This window comes from Micrasema longulum, unplaced genomic scaffold, assembly GCF_059751315.1.
Source record: "Micrasema longulum isolate JH-2025_06_02 unplaced genomic scaffold, ASM5975131v1 h1tg002819l, whole genome shotgun sequence".
In the NCBI taxonomy this organism is placed as follows: domain Eukaryota; kingdom Metazoa; phylum Arthropoda; class Insecta; order Trichoptera; family Brachycentridae; genus Micrasema; species Micrasema longulum.
In genome coordinates this window covers 7,958-31,946 of record NW_028279943.1, presented here as the reverse complement: position 1 = coordinate 31,946, position 23,989 = coordinate 7,958, and the positions used below count along the sequence as shown (strand labels likewise).

Genomic DNA, 23,989 nt, shown 5'->3' with positions numbered 1-23,989 from the left:
TTTTTATTTATTTAAAAACATAGTATACGTGGTAATAAAAAAAACATAGTAAAAGACGTAATTATATGTATATATACATGTTCTGCAAAATACGTATTACATAAAACTTAGTAAAATACGTAGAAAAAACAAAAAACATATTAAAAGACAAAATGAAAATATACATGTGTATAGGAAAAACATAAATATGAAAACATAGTTAAAAAATGTAAAAAAACTGAATAAAAATTCTTGAGCATCTCCAAAGTTCAATCAATTAACAAAATAAAAGTATTTAATTACAATTCAAATAAGAACATGTGCTGGCCATCTAACAGCCACAGTTTGACGTGTTTAAATTTTAGTAGAGAGATCAAACCCATTATGTTAATCAACCATGTTTATCTAGTGTAAGATAACACTAAGTTTGCATGTATTCAAAATAGTTAAAGTTGTTGTTTATTGAATAATTGCTAAACGAAAAAGATTGTCAATTAATTCAGATTGATAGATAGGCATAACAATATTATTCCCTTTTCCCTTTTCGTGCCTAATCCTGCATAGGGCACTGCACTGATAGATCAACTGAACACCCAAGCCGTCCAATCGAATGGCATATTTAATGATTTAGCCTTGTCATATATCCCAAACACTAAAGAATGATTCATTTTACTAATAAAAATATCATAATGTAACGTGATCATTTTATAAATTTAAATTTACGGCTTTATGTTGTTTAGACTATTTAGCTTTATAATATTTCGTTGACTTAAAAACAGCGGAGAAATCATAAACCATCCATTGTTTAATAGCCATGGGCGATGAATCGATCTATAGTATGGAACACGTTCAATTTATATACAGTCCACCAGTTCCGTAATCAATTTGGTGTATTACATATTTTTTATTAAAAACAGCTTTAATATAATTAGTTTATTTCTTGTTTCAGATATGAAATCGTATCCGGATATCAAAATATCATCAAAATCATCGTGTAAGTTTCATTATCACAATATATTTTTATTAAAATACATAAATAAAATACGAAATACAAATAAATAAAAAGAGCTCAACTTCTTTGACAATTACAACTCCGATTGACTGCACAACTCTGCTCCTGAATATCTAAATCTAATTTTTTGATTTTTTGCCACCTTTGCTCTAATTTTAACGATTTTTTATAGATTTTGATTTCTTTTTACACGAAAAGATCTTGCCAACAAAAAAACGCTAAGAAAATATAAAAAAATAAAAAAAAAGCAGTTCGCGAGTTGCGCTGTCGCCTTTAGATATCAATATGCCTCTCAATTGTAAAGTTTTTGGAAATTTCGTGTTTTTCGAAGTTTTTTTTTGTTTATCAAGAATGCATTAAAAAAATAAAATGTATGTTTGTTTATTTGTTCATCCACAACCGTTATTCAAATCTCACCCAGTTTTCGGCCGTTGAAACCTTTCTGGTACCCTTAACAAATAAAAAATATTTTAAAAGCCAGTGAACTTTCTTATTGTGTCTTAACTACATCTACAACTCGTGCATTTTTTTTTGTTTATTTATTAGATATTTTTTCAGCAGAGTGAAGTTGTTAATATTGTTATTTATTCCATCCAGGAAACATAATCCAGAACTTGCCTTCAAAGATTTGGTAAACTTCAAAGCTTTGAAGGCAAGTTAGTAAACCTTATATACTTATTAGACATAAATGGTATATGGTTTTTTTTTTCAATTAGACTCTGTTTAAATTCTAGTTGGCTAAATTAAGTAAGACGTCTTAGTCAAGTTATAACAGTCCTAACTGATGAAGCCGTAAAGTCGATTTTTGTTTGCTCCGTTCTTCGTTCGCTCTACATAGTTAAGTCCGATGCACATTGCAGACCATAAACGGAAATTAGAAAACCAAGATTAAATCTTTATCGTTAAAGTAAGTTATTGGTTACTTTTAAATAAACGGTTCAATACTCGCAGTAAAAGATTGACAGATAGGGCTTATGGCCTGTCATTAGCTAGTTTAAATTATTGCTTTTGTTTCTTTTTAAGTATTTTCATTTTATCAATTCATTCATTTCAATTTTTTCAAAATACTTGTAATAAAAATAAACGGTTAAATACACAACGTCACCTTGTACATTCAAAATTTTAATGAGGTATCAATCAATTGTTAATCTTCCTGTTTTCTTCAAAATGCATATTTTAGGTTGTGTGGTCAGCCAGTCTAAATAAAAACACCAAAATTCCTTTATCACAAAATAAAATATTTTCTAAAGTTTTTATAACAAATGAATTAAGTGGTTATTTTCAATTAAGTATCTCAACACAAATCGACACAAAATACATCGGAGTTTGACTCGGGCAGGCTGTTTTCTGCAAAATGTATATCTTAGGTTGTGTCGTCAGCCAGACCTAAAAAATCATTAAATCTGTTCAAATATATTTTTTTTTTTATTGTAAGAAAAACTTAAGAATGCAGTATATATCTTTCGTCAAAGTAAATAACGTTCTAACTGCTGTGTAAATTCGATCATTATTTTTTTTCACAAAAGTGTTTTTATATCAGTTTCACTTTTCAATGGCTTGCTGCTTTCTGCATTTATATGTTCATATGAGTATTTTAAACAGTCAACAATAATTCATAAGCACTGTAAATTCAAAGACATCCCTGTCCTACATTTGGTTAATTATCTATTCACCTCGTCAGAAATACAAAAACTATGCTTTTAATATTCAATAATATAAACAGTCAAATAAAACCAGAATCCTGAACGAGCGTTTTTGAGTCTGCGTTCAGATAAAAAGAAGCTGCTATCAGATAAAAATCCAAAAAAAAAAATCTAGTGGACAAAAGTCCGCCTCGTAATTAAATGGTTGGCGCGTTTGCCTACCATGCTTAAGGTCCTGGGTTCAATTTCTGGTAGAGTTGACATAAAATCTTGTTTATAAGGTGGATTTTACAGCAATGTTTCATTGTCACTAGACTGGCACCTGAACCATAAGACTGATCCTTACCTTACTATAACATATGATCGAGATACGCTGCATTTTACTTTACAATGTAGTAGCCTATGCACCTCCGCGTTCAGATAAGGGTTTAATGACAATAATGCATTCAATAGCCGCGAATACATTTTAGTACGAATATATGTGTTGGCAGCGAAAAATATACATGATATTTTTTAAATCTTCATAATTTATTCCAATGCAAAGTGATTGTAGCGTCTATAAAATTACTAATTTCAAGCTTCGCAAATAGTAATTTTCAATCAATTTTATCAGTTGCATTTTTAAATTACATAAAGCACAGTAATTTATAAATACTATATTTTTGAAACCATGGACTAATAAAATATTGAATGCATTAATATTAAGTTACAGTTAAATTTATGAGATGATTATTATTTATTGATTGAAACGTGTTTTTTTTACAAACATTTAATTACGTTTTGTCATAAATTCGGGTAATTTACAACAGGTTTATACAGTAATCTTTCATCACGCTATTTTTTATTTTCTTCTTTATTGTAAAACTTGCCCGTTTTTGCAATCAACATAATATGTATAGTTTTTATTTAAATTTATTGCAACAGAGAGGAAAACATTTTTGAGAAGGGAATATGGAAGTCTAGGCATTAACAGGGCTTATGACCTGTCATTGGCTGGTTCAAGTGGCCACTTTACACGTCGTGTAACATTTACAAAGTGGCCACTTTAACCAGCGACAGGTCATAAGCCCTGTAAATGCCTAGACTTCCACATTCCTTCCCAAAAATGTTTTCCTCTCTGTTGCAATCAATTTCAATAAATTTCAAAATAAATTTCCCTAGGGAGAAAATCCAGCCAGTCTGCAAGCATTTGGACATACTCAAACAGTGTTGTATAATTTTTATTTGATTTAAATTACTTATCGGTATCTTAAAAAATATTCTCGAATTTGTGATTTTGAATTCCCGCGAAAACGGTGCTTGCACTGGCCACGCCCCTAAAACTTCACGATTCATGTTTGTTTAACTTTGCTTGAAACTATTTATTTTTTTATAGAACATCGTCGCAAATATTGACACAATTATCAATGCCAAACGTGTCGCGTTTTTACAGGGACATGTTTTTTTAAAATTTATTTTTTGAATTTATGTACGAAAACATTTCTCCACAGTATCCACATAGATTTTGAAAACACCATTAATTTTTCTGAATCCATTTCATATGTATTTATCGATATTCGTAGTCTGTGATAATTCTCGAATAATTTCCCATTTTTTTTATTAAAAATATCTAATTTTTGCATGTGTATCGACTTCACAGGACCGTAATACGAGGATATTTTTAAAAAGTTAAAAACACAAGAAGCAATCAAAGTATAAAAGCAAGTTTTTACAAGTTTTTAATAAAATTATTTTTATTATTTCTGAGTATATGTGAAAAGCAATTTATAAGAATCGAATATACCCAGTAAAAATGTAATGTCAATTTGATGGTTGTCATACTCTTTTTTAATATTAAATCTTACCTTGCGGCTAATAGTCTCAGGTAGAACTTGTTCTTTTTGATCTCAAGGTTCCTTGAAGAATAACATGGGTCCTTAGTTACTTTCCATTAGGTATTATTGCAAAATTCTAATAAAATACTGAATCTCTTGCTTGGTTGTGAACAACGGTGGGAAAAGACAGAATAAAGTGGTTCATTTCAAGTTTATTTATTACAAATCAGTAAAATATAGTTTTACAGACAACGGACATATATGTTTCTCAAGATGTTCAACAATTATTTATGAGGAACTTAATTATAGTAAACAGGATTAATAATAATTGGAGCAGAGATCTCTCCTAGTAAGAATTAAAATTGAAAATAGCCCATTATTAAAAGGATTCGAAATTAACCTACAATGTGATTACTTCTAAGTGTCCTAGAACCGAAAATAATTTGGGCAGCGGTTCCCCGTAATGAGGATAAAGATTTGAATAATCCTGCGTATCCATTAGTTCACTGTAGTATTACATTAGGAGTCACTAATTTTCGAAGTATATTTCCACCAACCTTTATGAAGAGATGCACGCGAGGTACCCACATAATCCTCTGAGAGATTCGAACCATTCTATATTATTTTACTTGAGAAGGAAGTACTAGGAACACCAGCAATTACGAAGGATCCTAGAAATGGCGTCCTGTGTCGATTTGCCATTGGGGAGAAAAACTGCTGAGTCACGCCTCTGCAGGATGAATCAAAGAAAATGTCGACAACTCAGGTTCAAGGGCGAGATTCCGGGGTAACCTGACTCTCCATACTACAAAAAAATGTATTTCATTACAAACGGCTCGAGAAAGTAAGTTAAAAAAAAAAACAACAGTTCCGTGCTGTATACTGTACTTACTAAATGGAGATTTGTTAGTTGTTACGTGGTGTATAAGGCTAAACAGCCGTCATAATGGATTCTAGCTTAAAATGATCATACGTATCCGATCTGTGGACAATAATGAAAAATTACAAATTTGTATAAGCGAAACAAGTTGATTTATATATTCGAAAGTTGTTGAAGACTTACCGGAAGCTGGTTTGATTAGAATACAAGTTTTTTTTGGGCACAGCTCAACATGGTGCATAGGGAATTATACCAAAACTCCCATAGTTATTTGCGAGGGAAAACTGGCCTAGCGCGGCGTGGACACTGCTCGCGAACCAGATTGCAACTGGCCGGCTCGCCAGCGGCGAGTGCTACGGGCCTGTATTCAAAAAAACTAGTGTGGTGGGAGGTATCACGTGACCGCCGCGGAATGTCTGTTGACCGCTGTCGGGTAAAGCGTTTATTTACGCGATTGATTTGTTTTCTATATTCAATTTTACTTTTAAACTATAACGGTTCTGATTATCTTATAGGTATAATTATTTTTGTCGCGGGACGCGACATGGTTCTTACAAAAAGTCAAATTCAATTTATCGAATCGAAATGAAACTAGAATATTCCTCAGGCTGCATTCGAGAGTTTCGAGACACGCTACCTGAAGTAATAAGGCTTGAATTTCCGTAACATTTTCAGGGTGGTCGGATTTCTTAAAGCGCCTTCTTGCTTGCAATAAATGCTTTTGAATTGTAAGTAAGCTCAAGCTAGAGACGAAAATCCAAACCATATTCAAATGATAATTAGGGAATGGATCTTACAAGGTTTTACTCGGTGCCGAGCAATGGTGTGTAATAGTAAAGTGAATAAGCAGTTTAATTAATCGAATAACTTTTAAACAATCGATCAATTCTGCTACTAAATTGGTTGTAACAGAGAGAGAAAACGTTTTTGAGAAGGAAATATGGAAGTCTTGGCATTTGCAGGGATTATGACCGCCGTCGAGTAAATGGATAAATCGCAAGGACGTTAATATATTATATTTTTTTTATATGTTGTGACGCAAATGAATGAACGAAAAACGGGCATCTTGTTTTTACATGCGTATTGTGATCGATTATCTTTTTTGATACCTATTTACTATTGAAGCGAATAAATATTTTTTTATGTGTGACTGACAGGTAGTTTTCATTTTTATTTTACATATTCATGAAGTATTTATTTTAAATATATTTTTAAATATTATAGTATGAAGACATATTTTCATTCTTATGATTTACCCAAATATTTTGTTTTATGACCATTTTCAGCAAATTGTAAATAACTTAACATTAGAAAATGGAAATAAGTTGAAATAGAGTGAAATTTAAACCACGAATCTTTGAGCTGTCAGTCTGAGACACTAGCCACGGGACCACAACTCAATTTGTTTATTATAACATAAAATATTAAACAAGTCCATTCATATTTATTTAATCAATTTTAGATATAGAAAACTTGAGTGTCCACGAATTAAAACAATAAATAGTTTCTTACAAATTATATGTTATATGCATATCTTTTTTCTCCAAAAAAAGCCAAGAAACCAAATTTACATACGTGAATTACAGTACAAAATATCCATACAGTATGTGATCTCTCACGAGGAGTTAAATCCGCGTGCACGAGACAAGCATCTTTATATTTTTTACTCTTTGCTTGCCGTATATTAAAAAACAATGAAATTCTAATCAGTTTATGTAGTTAAAATGTAAATACGAAATTAGTTTTGTCCCTTTTAAATATTCCGATAGCAGAATGTGAAAAAAAAAATTTTTTTTTACCAGGCGTGTATTATTATACATAATTGAAAAAATAAAACAAACCGATTGTAAAATAGACCAATACTAGTATGTATGTGCACATCACTAGTGTATATTATATATAGTTATTTGAGTATGGGAAACGTAGTTCATTGCTTTGTTTATCCTTACCTGAATTTCTCTTCTCTTCTCTTTGCTAAATCTCAGTTAATTAAACGTCTTAATTAAAGCGTAGATTTCTGAAAACGATTGGAACACATTCTAGTGCTACATGAATACGGAGTGTTCCTTTCCCAAAACAATCTGTTATTATTTCGCTGATTTCGATTGGGATACAACTTCGTATTAAAATTACTTTGAGTACCTACGTGTGTAGGGCTTCTGTTCATCATGATTAAAAGCAATTACAAATCCTGTTAAAACGATATCCAACGCTGCTGCAAATTATATTCGATTTGATTGATTGCGCATAACTATAACAATTTACAAAATTAATTGGAGTGTAATTCATCTGCAAATCAAAAAAAGAATGAAAATACTGCTATGTAATGTTTATTAATTTATGAACGGCATGAGCCAGTTTGCACAAAATATATAACATAGTAAAAAAGTAATAAAATATAAAATCATACATAGAATTAAGAATAGTCCAGAAGGAATCATATTTGAAAACGTCGGACTGTGTCCAAAAATCCTCCCACTCTGCCCCACTTTCACTGCGAGCATACTCGAAGTCGCCGCGTAATGTTGCTAGATCACCAAAAATATAAACATAACACAAATGCTAATATAAGATAATTATATTTTTAATAAAAAGCAATTCGTTAATTTCTCTAAATCTAATTGTACCCGCGGAAACATTGACACAACAGAGTAGATAAGTAAAGGGTCATTTAATAAGAGTAATTGAATGAATGAACTTTGAGCTTAAAAACTAAAAATAATTTTATTTTACATAAAACGGATATTTTTATGTCATGTTCAATAATATTTTATGTTTTGAAGATAATTTTGGTCAAATGTCCACCACGGCGTTGTTTAGTCCGAGAGGTCAAATTTTCGTTAGTTCTATCATTGGATGAGCAAAATGCTAGTCCATGATTGGAAAAGTAAACTTAATTTTCTGATAGATACCGAGGTGTCAAGTTTCGAAAAATATTGTATAAAAGATAAAGAAATCAAAAGTTTATGCCCCATCCAAAAAAAACATTTTAACTATTTTAGAGGAAAAGATATCAAAGATTTTTTTTAATGAAGAGTACAATAAAATATTTGACCAATTTACTTGTTCCTATAAATAGCACGTTATTAATAATAAAATATCAATACAGTCTACCCGATAGTTTTAATTTCTCCTTTGTTGAGTAAGCTTTTTGTAATAAGAAACAGACCTAATCATTAAAGTTTTACATTTAGATAAATGACCTTTTGTGTTATAAAAACATTTATCCTCAAAATGCATTGAGCAAATTATGCTTCGCTTTGATGGTTTCCAAAACTCACCTCGCCGCACTCTGTGTATTATTTTTATCCACTCCGTTTTCCTTCTTTCACCAGCAGGGAAGCTAAAATTTCACTTAATCAATTAAAACCAATGTTATATGAATTAAAGTATCGTAAATAAATAAACTACCCTGGAAACACTAACGAAATATCCATTTTGTTTTCTTTGACAATCTGACAGGTGGAAAAATAATTAAAAATTTGAGTAATGCATTTGGTACTTACACATGCTTTTACTAATTACACATGAAATTTGATCCCATCCTGTTTTTTGGTGAACGCAGCAGCATTTTTACACTTAAAAATGATACATCACGGTAAAGTTAAATTAAAATCGGGAGTTGTGACCCCATTATTATTCCATGGTAAATAATTTATGCCTGTACAAAAATATTTTAATTTACCTATATATAGTCCCAATAAATAATGTGTTTTAAAAGTTAGTTTGAAATAACAATGATGCTATGAAGTGAATCGTTTTCATTATAAATATATATGTGCTAAAATAATGTACCTTGTTCACCTTTTAATAAACTATTAAGATGACTAAATATTATTATTTAAAGAAGAAATTGAAAATAATGTAGATTATTTTAGTTTTTTTTTTTTTTTTTTTAATTTTTCATTTGTAAACCCTTACGGGTTACTTACATTTAACAAAATATTTTTAATTTTGAAATTCACATTCTACTGTTAATAATAATATTTTTAACATCTTTTGTTAAGGTTGTCTAAGTCGTTTGTTTAGTTTTTTCTGGTAGTTTATTGTACAATTTTAGTCCACGGTTTATAAGTCTCGATTGTCCTTTTCTCGTTTTAGATGGTTGTATATGATCTTTTCTGATATTCTCGTATAAGGTTCTTGTTTACTACAGTTTTTTTCAAGTTTAAATTTTTCCTCTACATTTACATCAGTGGCTAATTTATGAATATTTTTTAGGATTCTAGTTTAAAGAGTTCAGCTACATTTAATTGTTTAGTTTGTTTAAAAAGTTCTTTAGTTGCTGTTAGATAGGGTAGGTCATATACTAACTTTAATATTTTATTTTGCTGTCTTTGTAGTCTATTTATGTCAAACTGATTTCCTGTTCCCCATAGTAGTTGCAAATAACATATTTTGGTTTTTACATAGGCTTCGTATATTTGAATTTTTTCCGTTTTTGGAACAAAGTTTTCGATTAAAAAAAAAAGACTTGATAATGTCGCTACTTTGCTATTTAAATTGTTAATATGATTTGTCCATGTCCATTGTTTGTATATTGTTTGTCCTAAGTATTTAACATGTTCAGTTTCAGTAAGTCGTTAATTATTTATGTAAGCATCTACTTTATGATATTTTTTTCTAGATTCAAAATGGATAATATTGCAACTTTTTTCGTTAATTGTAAGTGAGTTTCTGTTTGTCCATTGTTTGTTAATACGTCTGTTTGATTTTATAGAATATTTTAATGTCGTTGGCATACATAATAATTTTTCCTTTAAAATCGTACAGTGGCAAGTCATTAATATCTAAAATATACAATAGTAGACCCAAAATAGGTCCTTTTGGGACTCAAAACTCTGGGGACAAAATTTACTGTTTGAATTTTTTTTTTAATTTACAAAAGTTTACTGTTTCCGATTTGTTAAGTTTGATTTTAAAAGTTTGCATTCTTGAGATTGTACTCCAATATCATTTCATTTTTTTATCATGGTCTCAACATGTACCGTATCAAAAGCTTTTTTTTTAAATCCAATATTACTCCTGTAGTTGGAATTCTAGCATCGACATTTCTTTGAATATAATTGATTAAATTTACAAGGGCGGTTCCGGTTCCTTTTTTTTCTTGAAAACCATGTTGGTTTATGCATATTATGTTAAAAAAAATTATATGACCCATAAATCGTTTATGAATATACTTTTCAAAGATTTAATTAAATACAGTTAAATTTGCAATAGGTCTATAGCAGGGGCGAGCTCCCCAATAACGAATTATTTGCAGCTTACCATATTTTTTTGACATCAAAAGTAATGTTTAAAATTACATTATTATTAGGAAAAAATATATCACAAATACAGTAATAATAATAATACATTGAATTTCTTGGATTGAACAATTTACATAATATTCCATACAGCGAGCAAGCCACACCTCTATCGGCCAAAACTATTTCTACTGGATCACGTAGCTAGCTAAGCTTGCGTAGCTAAAGGCAAAACATGAAATTCGAAGAATGAGTAGGGGTTCGAGTCCTCGTAGGCTGTTTTTTTTCAAATTATTTTTTTGTTTATTAAATGTTTCTGTTAAATTAGAAAATATGTTAACTGAAACTATTAGCTGCTAGTGCCATTTGTTAAAGATTATTTATCAAATATAAAATATACCTTTTTTATGTGTTAAACTACCGCTTTAGACATTTTATCAGAAATTTTGCAGCTTACGAATCTAAAAACTCCCCGTTCGCACTGGTCTATAGTTACTATGTTCCGTTTGATCTCCACCATTAAATATATGAGTTGTTTTTGCAGTTTTGAATTCTTCTGGGTAGATTCATAACTTTATATGCACGTTTATTAATTTTGATATGACCGGGCTAAATATATCTTAAGATTTTTTATGAGTGTAGGTTTGATTTTATCATATCCTGGTGATGCATTTTTTTTAAGATTGTCAATTATTTTACATACTTTTGTCGTTGTTGGTCTTGGACGAAATGGAAGAGAACTTGACACTTCACACGCGGAGTAATTTCAGTTATAGAAAACTTTATAAAATCATAGCGCTGATAAAACGATACACTATTTTTTTTTTTTTAATTTTGGCTCACATTAAAAGTTTTTTAACAAATTAAAAAAAACATAAATAACACAGAACTTTCTCATTGATCGGAATCAAATTTAATGTTGCACTTTTTTGGTCAAAATAGCTTTGTCTTCAAAGGTGTAAAAATTAAAATTATCTTCCCAATGAACTAAAAACTATTAAAAATAATATATCAATATTTTTTTTAAAATTAAATATAAAGAATTTTTTTGAACTCGTGCAAAAACTACATTAAATTTTAATTTAAGTATGCATGTATTATTATTTTATGTTTTTTTTATATATTCTATGTTTTTTTTTCTTTTTCATGTAACTCGTCATTAAAATTATATAAACTCCTTTAAATAAACAATCAATAGCTATAAAAAAGAATATTTTTTTTATTTAAATATTACTAGGTTAGATATATTAGAAGTAGTGCGTATACGTAAGTTAATATATTAATATATTAGTGTTTGTTTTAAATAATATGAAAAAAAATGAGTATATAATAGTGATTAATAATGTTATAATAAGTATAGATGTAAATATTGTGTTATAAATATTATAAAACACTATGTTAATAAAATAAAATAAAAATAAATAAAATAAAAATCCTGAATTATCACCCTGGGTGCATGAGAATATGAACTAATGTAGAGTAAACGAGGTCTGTATAAAAACATTAGTGTGGCATTTGATTTTCTTTGTCTACATCTACATAGCGACAGAAACAGGATAATGGTTTGTTTATTTTTTTTTTACATAATGAACGCCATTTTTTGCTTACGTACATTGAAATGTGAGTAAAGGTAGTCTGAACACACATGTATTTGTGTATTTCCTTTGAAAATCAGTGCAATGTGTTCAGATTGTAGTTCAACACGAGTTTGTCCTGTTAAAACTTTTAATAGAATATCTTTTAAATTTTCTTCTCAAAGGAGAAACCTGGAATAAAAAAGGTACCCATTAAAAACTGGCGTCTTTTTTTCCGGCTTGTCTTTTCGAACAAACTCTAACAAGTAAGGTGTTTACAGAGTTTTAAAACGAGTGTTTTGCTGTGTTCCTGTTTAACTTTACATTTTCCTTACACTTTGAACAATGATACAACCTAATCAGTAGTTTTCTTGGTATTAAGTTAAATAGAAATCACCTGGAACTTGCAAACTATGCACTTTTTATAAAGTACTGGCATTTTGAATATTATTTTTATAGGTAAAACTGGATCTTACAGCGACAATATATATCGCGCACAACAGGACAATGTGATAATAATTTGGCGTAGTTCACGAGTGAACCACTGCAAAAATAAATACGAAACGACATGCGTTTCGAGTGAGTTTACGAAAAATATTGTTTCTTTTAACCAAGATAATTGGAGGACAAATAAAATACTTTTTTTTTTCTGCGAAAATGTGCGGGAGCAACACGCACGCGCGGAGCAAATGACTATTGTCCTACTACCCTATCCGTGCGCGTTCGCTCGAGGACAATGCGGGCGCGCGCGGTCGGGGGGTCTAACTATTATCGTCATGCAGAGAACGCCTGCACTCCCATCTCGGAGACAATATCTTTGTCCTATCCTTCAAATTGCTGTTCACACGAGAACTATAGGTTCGATGCTGATTCAAAACAATATTGTAATTGTGTGAACGCTACTTAAATTGTTAAATTTTCAGGAAACGGTAAAAAGTTTTCAAAATTGAAAATATATAAACATAATTTTTCCTTGACCATTCAAAGTTTTCTCCATTACTTTTTTTTTCAAACTGAAACAAAAACCTCAGCCCTGAGGGGTTAAACTTTATTGACGTAACTTTTTTCGGTGCAATTGATAAAAATTTCAATAGAGATAGTCAACCTTTTGTTTTCAGATGAATCTCACCCGCGTCAAAAAGCTCTTCAATTTCTTAAAATTCAACAAAAGAGTTAAGGGAATATAGATGTTCAAACATACGTAGAGTTGAGAACATTACACAGTTTGTAAAATGGCTTCTTAAACCGACAATGACAAATGCCCTGTAAATGTCTAGACCATTTGACCTTCTCAAAGGCGTTTTCTTTTTCAATTGTAAAAAAAATCAATCTTAATAACTCCCTGGTGAGTGAAATCTACCCTTATCTACAAACATTCGGACATTTTAAAAATATTAAGTAGTTTTATCTCACTTTATACGTGCAATCCATTTTTTATACTTTGAAGAAAACGCTACAGCTTGAAACTTTATTCAATCTTTTTTTTTACAGCTGTTAGGGGTTTAGATTGATATTTAATTACATTTTAATAATATGAATTCTAGTATGGTAATATAATTTTTTATTATGTGTAGTATGTATACTATATCAAGTGTTTCCTAAAGTTTTTCAGCAACAGAACACTTCGCAGATCCGAAATTTTTAACGGTTTAAACTTATTTCATTTAAATTATTTATTGACAATTATTAACATAAAAGTTTTAAATTCAAAATAATTGGTACAATACCACTTATTTGTTAGACCAATTAGCGCTTCCACCCTTTAATGGGCATCATCAGACTGATGAATATCATACAGTGTAAGGATAATTTATAAAAAAATAAATATTATCTTAAGTGTAGGTACATTTTAAAATCAATTGAAAGAGATACAAAACACAATATTTCAATGCAACAGAGTGAAACAAATTATTGAGACCTTTGTTGGCAGTGAATTTTAAGAGAGGATTCTATTCTATGAAAAACATTTATTGTTTTATGACAATGAACAGGATCCAACTTAAGGGCCTAATAAGGGTGTCTTTTTGAATTCTATCTGCTGATTTATTAAAATTCTAGTTCACAGGTCGGGTAATTTATAAAATTAAAAATAAAATTAAAAAACATTACCTTAATAATTATTTATTTCATAATTACGAGCAACAATTCACACAAAGTAGGTGCGAATAAAATTCTCTGTGACTAAGATGATTTTGAGTTCTTGAATCGCAAATATTTTGATATCAGGCACTTGTAAATTGAATGCTTTCACAGATTTATTGTAGCATCCAGCTTGTTTTTGCACTTCAATTTTTTTGCAGCATATTAAGAAAATCTCCTGTCCCATAAATATGTTGTGGAAAACGGAAATAAAACAATGAAAGCTCGTTATGAGTTTTGAGAGTAAGTGCTTGAGAAAAATATAATGCATCATTATAATTATAATAAAAATAATAATAAGGAAGTTTGATTTTATAACTGACATTCAAGTCCGAGAACGAACGCAGCAGTTTCTTTTAAGGAGCGTCTTGAAAATGCGGCAATCCACCTGGCTTAAACACGTGCTGCGCATGCCTCAGGAGAACCCAAACCCAATTTGCCTCTTCTTTACATCTGCGGAATTCCGTCATCCTGGAAGGCTGTCGAACGATATTGCTGGCTGCCGATAGGGTTTTCTGCGGGCGTCTTGTGATGTCTACATTCTCAAAATAGAAACAATGTGGAAAATATGAGATATATCTTGTTTTCAAATTCAAATTATTTATTCACAAAGTAACATAACAAATAACAAAGGATTTAAGACGTTAAATTGAAACTTTATATCAAACCAAGAACCCTGGAGCAATTGTTCGACATTATAAAGGTATAATACTCTCTAATAGCGAGAGTATTTGCCTCTTAAACATAGTTTCACAAATGTGAAAGATGTTGATCTCTAAAGTGATAATGTTCAGCTGCTTGACTGCTCTTCCAATTGGCATGACCAGAGGCAGGTTGGTTCTGGAAACCGGGAGGTAAAACAGTCTCTGCTGACGCTGTCGGAGATAGCCATCAGGAACATAAAAATTGACACAGTCGGGTACTCTTCTAACAAACTCGTCGTGATACCATTTGATTGATTTGTCTAATAGTAATTTTTTGTTTCAAATCAGTCATTGGTTATATCAATTTATTTATTATTTTTTATGTTTTATTTTATTTATACTTTTACATTGTTTGTATTCTTTTTTATACAGAATAATGTTCCCTCACTGGGGTATCCCGTGCCGAGGGAAACATTTTACAAAATGTGAAACATGCCTTAAATTAGCTATTTAACAAAGTTAACATTATTATAACAAGAAAAAAACGTAATTAATCCAATTAACCTAATTGTCATTTATATAATAAACAATATAAACTAAAATAGTCATAAAAAACATAAATAATTTATAAAGACCAATAGAATTCTAAGTTTCTAAGTTTAGTCTGTAAAAAAAAAAAAAAAAAAAAAATGGGGAAACCAAACAATTTAAAACAGTGTCAAAAAAAAGTGTTTGTTTATTATTTTTTATATATTTCGTTATCAAAAAAGACTTGATTTACTTGTATTTAATTTTTTTTAACTTTTATTTTATTGATATTTTTAAGATTGTTTAAAAAATATTTTATGAAAACATTATTATGTTGTGTTACAAAAATGTTTAAAGAGAGAAATCCCTGCAAAAAAACTGCTTTTGCAGTTTGGCGGGAATTAAAAAAAAATGTTTAGAATTTAAAAAAGAAAAATAAATAAAAAAAAGTACAAATTTCATAAATATTACACACATTTTACCTATTTGGCTTGATCCACTCATCGATCCATGTGCAACCCGCCTCCAATATCCATTTCAAAATAGCAATTTTAATTGTGAGAACTAACTAATGGATAATGGAAGTAGATTGTACAATTTAACCGAGTAGTAGGCTAATCTTCTTTAACCGAAGGTTGTATTTATATTTATATTTTTTTGCAGTATCAGGGTGGAGTATTTAGTAACTCTTGTATTTGTTACGGAAGGAAGAGAATAATGTTTACGTTCGCTTTAATAAAGCTTTTATGTACAGTTGTTTTATAGATTTTACATTAAGATTTTCAAATATACCGAGGGAGCTAGTTCTGATTGGGACTTTTAAGATAATTTTTATGAAAGCTTTTTGTGCAATTATTATTTGCTTGATCAGTGTGTCATTTGCACATCTCTATCCAATTATCCCATATTCTAAAACTGATTGAGTTATTGTGTAATATATCTTTACAAGTGCTTTTAGGCTTATTATATTTGTTGTTGTTTTTAAAAAGTAAATTTGCTTTTTCAATTCATATTTAATATGTTCGATTTGATTAGTCCATTTTAAATTCCCATCTATATTTATTCCCAAATATTTCATTGAATCTATTCTGTCCAACGATTTACAAATACATTTAATATTTGGAATTTGGTATTAATAATCACTTGCGCTCAAGCCTACTTTTTTTGTCACGCAAAATGGATTCCGAACCCAGGAATCGTCTTTTCTGGTTTTGGGAAACTATTGCGAAAGAGTTATTTTCGTATAGAATTACTACAATGTTTTATTTGCGGAACAACTATTCAGTGTACGTGGAACACTTGTGTTCTGCGAAACATAGTTTGGAAAACCTCGGTCTTCATAAACTAAACTCGGTTTTATAGGACACACGTTCTTGTTTTATTTCTGTCATATCCGCGATGTTTCTCGACGAGTTCCCTCTATGATTTGGAAACACTCATGCCCCATTACGCTTGATATTGCGTATGTAGAAATTGTGTCAATAATCTATAAGGGAATAATATTATGTTGGTGGAGCGTGTTAAGCGGTCTTAGGCATCTCAGAAAAGGATAAAAGACACACTTTCAATATTAAAATAATGAATTACATCATGATCATATATATATGTAAATGCTCCCACATAATAAATGTAAAAGAGAAATATACTTATATTATAAATGTAAAACAGTGTTTGTTTGTTTGTTTCTATCGTAGTGTGTCATACACGTCTCAACGGAGCTACCTTTAATTTGTATAGGGATAGCTAGAGAGCTGGTAAGTAAAATAGCATACTTATTTTCCATCCCGAATTAAAGGAAACGCAAGGGAAAAATTAAATAATAAATCAACAATGAACAACGTCTTTTGAATATTATTAGGCGTAAACTTGGAATATCAAAAATAATATTTTTGAAATCAATTCTTTAAATTTATAGAATGAGGAAGTTCAGTGTTTTTTATTTTATTTAATTAATTCTATTATTTTATTTATTTAAAAAAAACAACAGCCATTATAACAAAAAATAAATATTTACAAATAAACCAAAAGTATAGGCCAATATAGTTTTTTATGCATTACTAAATACAATGTCAAAAAAAAGAAAAATTTGTACCTTTAAAAAGCCACTCCGCATCATTCCACGCGTAAAAAACAAAAAGTATTACTTTTACATTTTTTTAATTTTTATTTATTAAGGAAAAACAGCAGTTGTTATATAAGAATACAAAATACAAAAAATAGAAAATACATCTAATTAAAGTTTTTCACAAATATAATGAGAGAACATGTTACACAGTAAAGAAAAAAAAATATTACAAAAGACATGAGAAAAAAAAGCTCGTAAGAAGGTTAAGGGATGAGGAAATAGAGTGGAGGAGTAAAGGAGAGGGATTTTCATAATATAGTTTACCAATCAAAATTTTTAAATAATAAAATAAACACATTTACAGGAACATTAACTTATTACACACCGACGAATGTTTTATTTTACAGTGTTTCAAAAAGTTTTTTTTTGAAGTCACAAAATTTTGTACTAAAAATATCTACATGGAGACAAAGTAAATTAAATTTGGAGCAGCTACGATAAATAAATGAGTTTTGAACACAATTTTTTTGGGCAATGAATTATAAAAAAAAAACGAACTCGTAGTGTTGACTTTACGGGACAATTGATTGAAATACGCTCTAATAGATATGGACTATCGGTCAAATTGTTTAAAATTTTGAAGAGGAAAAACAGATCAGAAATGCTTCTATGTTTAGTAAGGGAAGTTAAACTATGAAAGGAAGAAGAGTCTTCATTCGAGTCAAAATGTGTAAGAGATTTACGATCCACAAGTTGAAGTAATCTATTATGTTTTCTATCTATTTGTGATATATAAATTGTATATCGAGGATTCCAAACAACAGACGCAAACTCAAGATGGCTGCCAACGTATGCATTATATAAAATTTTAAGGGGTGCGGTTGTTTTGAATGGTTGAGTGGTGCGTATAATAAAGTTCAGATTTATGTAGACCTTATTTATTGAATTTTATTGTAGGATTTTAGATTTGTGAACAGAATTATAATGTTCCGCCACCATAGACCAATGGACCATCGTACTTCTTTCATAGCGATAGAATATTTGCTAATTAAATACCTTAATAATTTTTCCCTAGTAAGCAAAGCCGCGTGTAAAAGCTTTTTTATAATTTATGATAAAACTGAGTTAAAGATCATTTTAGAGAACGGAATATAGAAGTCTAGGCATTTACAAGGCTTGTGACCTGTTATTGACTGGTTTAAATGGCCATTTTTCACGCTGTGTAACATTCACCATCTTGCCTATGTTTTAACATTCATACTCCTTCAAATTTTCCCTTTGTTGATTTTTGTGAAATAAAAAAGCTGAATCCTTTATTGATACGGCTTAGATTTATCTTACTGAACCCACATACTGGGCAAAGCCTGAAAATATTCTTCAATTTTGTACTATTTCTTAGTCTGAGTTGATGTATCAACAATATTTTGATTTTCTCAAAACTTTTTTAGGCTAGGACTTAATACAGTTCTCTGAGGTCGTAGTAAGATAATTATATTTCAATAGGTGAAGATGGCAGGACGCCAATACTTCAATGACCGACCAAAAGCCCTTAAATTGCCTCGGCTTATATATTCCCTTCTTTAAAATGTTCTTCATCTCTGTTGCAATAATTTAATTTTTTTGCTTACAAAAACAGTTCCCAAAAAAACAGGTAACAGATAGTTAGACATAAATACAGATTAAGAGATAATATATTTTAATAATTTTAACTCCCCAGGGGCTAAAATCGCTTCATGTCTACAATAATTTAGACAAATATTAGTATTGCTTTAAATTTATTTACTTAATCAATTTAAGTTATTTACTGATCAACTCTTTCAGCCAGGTGTTAATTCAAATATATACAAAATTTAAAAGTAATTTACTCTCGTACCAACTAAATTCAATTAAAAAGCGGTGTTTTTCTAAATAACATCTGTTTTTTATATCTTATGTTAGAAGTCAGCATTAGACAGACAAGTTATTTTAGTAGTTTTCCAATCTAACAGCTATTATCAATTTGAATTTCTTTTGAGCTATTTAAAAATAGATAATGGAGGTATGCTGCTCACGAGTTGATAAGTGGATCAGGCCAAATAGGAAGAAAAGTCTTTTTATTTATGGTGTTTTTGTTAGTTTTATATATTTTTAAATATTTTATGTGTATTTGAGATTATTATTTTATTGTGTTAAATAAGGCATGTTTCCAAATTATGTAAAATGCTTTCCTCGGCACGAGGCACTCCAATGAGAGATCTTAATGTAAAAAAATATTTTTAGTTAATTTATGTTTTAATTTCCCATTTAATATGATATTCTGTATTTTGTTACATTATTGCATTAAAATTTAAATATTTTGTTTAAATAAAAAACAAAAATATGTTTAGCTACTTGTAATTTTCTAAAACTGAACGGTTTGGGTACGTAGGAAGAAACAGTCGTAAGGCAATATGCCCGCACTTATATGTGTGGTATATTATTGTCAAATTAAAAAAGTTTAAAAATACGTATATTGTTTAAAAATACGTATATTGAATAAATAAATAAATTAAGACGTCGAAAAATGTTATCACTAAACTAAAATAGTGCATTTATTAAAGTGGAGAATAAATTATTTGTTTCGTTTTCATTATTTAATTGTATTTTTTAGGCTTTTGATTTCAAAGATTTACAATTTATCTAAATAAATGCCTGGGGAGCAACATGTTGTATATTTTTGATCAAAGGTGTGTATATTACATTTTTGGTGAAATCAGTTTTTTTTTTATTAGACCAAGATTGAATAAGACGCTTGTTTCAAATGACCTGCCTAATTGACTTAAGTATCGCTTGCATTTAAGTTAAGCAATAAATACCAATGAATTTTCAGCAAGAATTATCACAAACGAACTTGAATGTTTGAAATTAAACTACCTTAAGTCTTGTAAATTCATGCTCTCGTCTGCTTCATCAATTACTGTCACAAATAAAGACAGTATTACTAGCAGTTATGGATTTTAGTTCGTTATCATACGTAGCGTGAAATGTCACGTGACGCAGGCGTGACGTGACGTCACACAACGCCAGCGCGGTTGACATGACGTCAGGTTAGCAGACATGTGACAGGGATAAATTAACATCCACTAGCGATTTGTAGCGGCAATGTCATACACCGATATATTATCTTCAGGTAAGTTAAGATAAGACATTGTTTAGATCATAGTTTAGCATAGTAAGCTTCAAATCAAACCCGAATTATACCTATCGCACGCAAAATTAAAAAAAAACTATTGTTTATTTATTTGTCTTTGGCTTCGTGAAACTTTATTTGTATTATTTTACAAATAAAACCTTATTTTATCAACCAAAAATGAAAAAAAAAAGTTCACTCTAGAAACATTTTAAACATGTCTTAACAGTTATAATCGTATTCAATTTAACCTGGATTGATTTTAAATTAACGATTAAATAAAATTTCTACATTTTGTGTAATTTATGTCAATTTAATCAACAGTATTTTGAGTTTGTCAAAAATTTGCAGATACGGAGTGGATTTAATCCCCTAGGGAGCCATTAAAATAAACGTTTTTCAACATAGATAGATAACGTTTTATGGAAGGAAATATAAATATCTGGGCATTCACAAAACTTATGACCAGTAATTAAATGTTTTTTTTTTTAGTAAATTGATTATATTTTTTATTCTGAAGTATGTTTTATTTATATAATAAATTACAATGAACTTCCATCAAGAATTTTCACTTACAAACTTAAATATTATTTTTTCTTGATAAAAATACTGCAAAACAGTAAAACAGCCTTGTAAACCTTTTTTTTCGAATTTGGAAAGTCAGCATTTTTTATTATTTGACGTTGTTTAAACTAGGATTATTTCAAATCTTGATAAAGCCAAAAAGAACTAGCTTACAACATCTGACGTAAGTAAATAGAGATAGCGAAAAACCACAGTCAGAAGACGAATACCCGTGTACAAAGTATTTTCAGTTGGCAAGCAGAAAACAAAATGAAAATAAAAGGATTGCAACAGAAGATGTAGGTCTGCTTTTGCTACATTTTTCTCTTGAAAGAATAATATCAAAGAGCGAATTGTAAATAACTCTTGGTGTCTTTCAACTCTCTTATTTGATATTATTTTTTTATTTTTTTATATAACGGCACTGCCTTTTACATATTAGTTACAATTACAATTAAATAAACATACATGTAAGTATAATTACAAGTAATTCAGAGCATTTAAAACAATATTATCGATTAATTATTTTAAAAAAGTCTAAAAAAGATAAACTATGTAAAAAAATATAATATTATCAGTTAGAGAATTATCAATAAAAAAATATAATTTGGTATTAGAAATACTTTGAACCAGTTAAAAAAAAATTAGGAAAACAATTTTGAATAACAATAAACGATAAAAAATCATAACATAAATATATCAGTCATGATAATTTATTTATGGAATTCAATTATTTTACTACATTTATTGATTGAATAATAAATTAAATCTCTTTAATATTACGTTTGAACAAAGATGAATGAAAAAATACTTTGTTCTGATTATATGGCAGGTTGGATATTGCCCAACTTGCCCAATCGAGCTAGAAATTATTTTTAATTACATTTGAAATTTGCAATACTTTGTCAATATTTAGGTACCTTATTATGAAAAAATATTAATAACAATAGACAACATAAACATTACTATATATTTGTCTTCAATTATTAATATAAAAATAATTTCAAGTTTTCTTTTGACGCGTTATTACCATAATAATTCCAGATAAAGTTTTTTATTTTAGAATCCCAAATTGTTATTTTTGATGCTTAAATATTGGTGCATAGGGCACTGCTGGTGCTCCAACTTACTACTTTCATACTGTATTTTTTGTTTTACATATTTGTGTAAAGAAACAAATCTTATTGCGAAACGCATTATTTTAATTTTTTGAAGTACAGAAAATTATTGGAGAGCGTTATTAATAGCATAAAAAAAGTTTTTGAAAATCATATTTTTTTTGCAACATTTCATTGCATTGGCCACGCCCCTAATACGTCACGATTCAGTTAAATATTGACAGTCGGCGTCGTTTATGACTGTTTAAATAAACTGTCGTATATTATTCTTTACGTCACTAATCTTGACGTCACGATTATATGTATAGGCATATTAAAAAAAAAAAAAAAAAAAAACATTTTTCCTCAATATTTGTATTGATTTTTATATGTATGAATTAATTTTTAAAATCCATTTCAATTATTTTTATCGGTATTCATAGTATGTGATATTTCCTTATTATTATTGACACAAATGAGTATTTTACGTAATGCTTACTTCCACAGTATTATTAGTCAAATAATCATGTCGTATTGACCTATTGCATTCTCTTGTTTCAGAATCTCAAGAAACTCTAAGAGGAACAAGACTTCTTCCCCGCATTTAAATCTTATCATTTTAGTATAATCTCTACAATAAGTCACGAACGCGAACAGTAGTGCTCGGGTCAAAGATTACACGAGAAAGTGTCTATTTTATTGTGTAAGGCATTCAATTAATGCTAACACATGGGAATTAGTATATGTTCTTTTGATACAACCAAAAAAAGTCTTCGAGCCGAACAGAACACTTAAAAATAAACGAACTAATCTGTCATCTCTTCACTTTCTTATACAATTTCATAACTCCTATGCATAATTAGGACAAACAAAAGAGATTGTTTAAAAACGTCAATTGAATATTGGAGACGTTACACTTTATGCTTTTGTAACTCCATTGAGTAATTATTTGCAAAGAAAATATGTCCTACATTTTAAATAGACAATATTTTAGAAGAAACGACTGAGTCACTTAAAAATTAATAATTAAAAAATATTTTAGTTAATAATATTCAAACATGAACCTGCGTTGCTGTAGAAGCATCATGGATCCCACTGCGTTTTGTCTACTGGTCTTGGCTGTCCTATTCAATGGTAAGTTTTTTTATTATTTTTATTAAGTGTTATAAAAATCCCGTATTTGTAAAATAACATGTATTTATAGTGCACGAGTCAACACTGATTTTTTTAGCGAGTCGGGGCAAGTTCTCAGGCATAGGTCGTTCCTAATTGTGTCACTATGAACTGTTTATTTGTCCCCGAAAAATGTATATGTAATTAGAAATTTTAAAGTAATAGGGGTCTATGAAATACTATTGAGTTTAAAATATTTTTTCTTCTACTTGTTAGTATCATAAAAAAAGCTTTTTAAATTGTAATTATTGTATAATTATTCCCGCAAAAACGGTCACTGCACTGGCCACGCCTCTTATACGTCATGATTCATATATTAATTTTTAACTTTTTTCCTAACCTTCATTTTTTTATAGAACATAATCTTCACAAGACTTGACGTCACAATTATCAATGCCAAACTTGTCGTGTTTCTGTAGTGACACATATTTTTTTATTTTCCTTAATAAAGTTATATATGAAAACATTTCTCCACAATATTCA

At 29.3% G+C, this 23,989-nt stretch overlaps 2 long non-coding RNA genes across 2 annotated transcripts; one reads left to right on the top strand and one right to left on the bottom strand.

Moving 5' to 3' along the window:
- The first annotated feature begins 926 nt into the window (after window positions 1-926).
- Window positions 927-23,352, top strand: LOC148271533 (uncharacterized). Its single transcript, XR_015825070.1, has 2 exons — window positions 927-973; window positions 22,895-23,352. It is a non-coding gene; the product is annotated as an uncharacterized LOC148271533 (long non-coding RNA).
- Window positions 4,649-5,903, bottom strand: LOC148271534 (uncharacterized). The gene is made up of 2 exons (XR_015825071.1): window positions 5,512-5,903; window positions 4,649-5,430 (listed from the first exon to the last, which is right to left on the bottom strand). It is a non-coding gene; the product is annotated as an uncharacterized LOC148271534 (long non-coding RNA).
- Window positions 23,353-23,989: the final 637 nt, after the last annotated feature.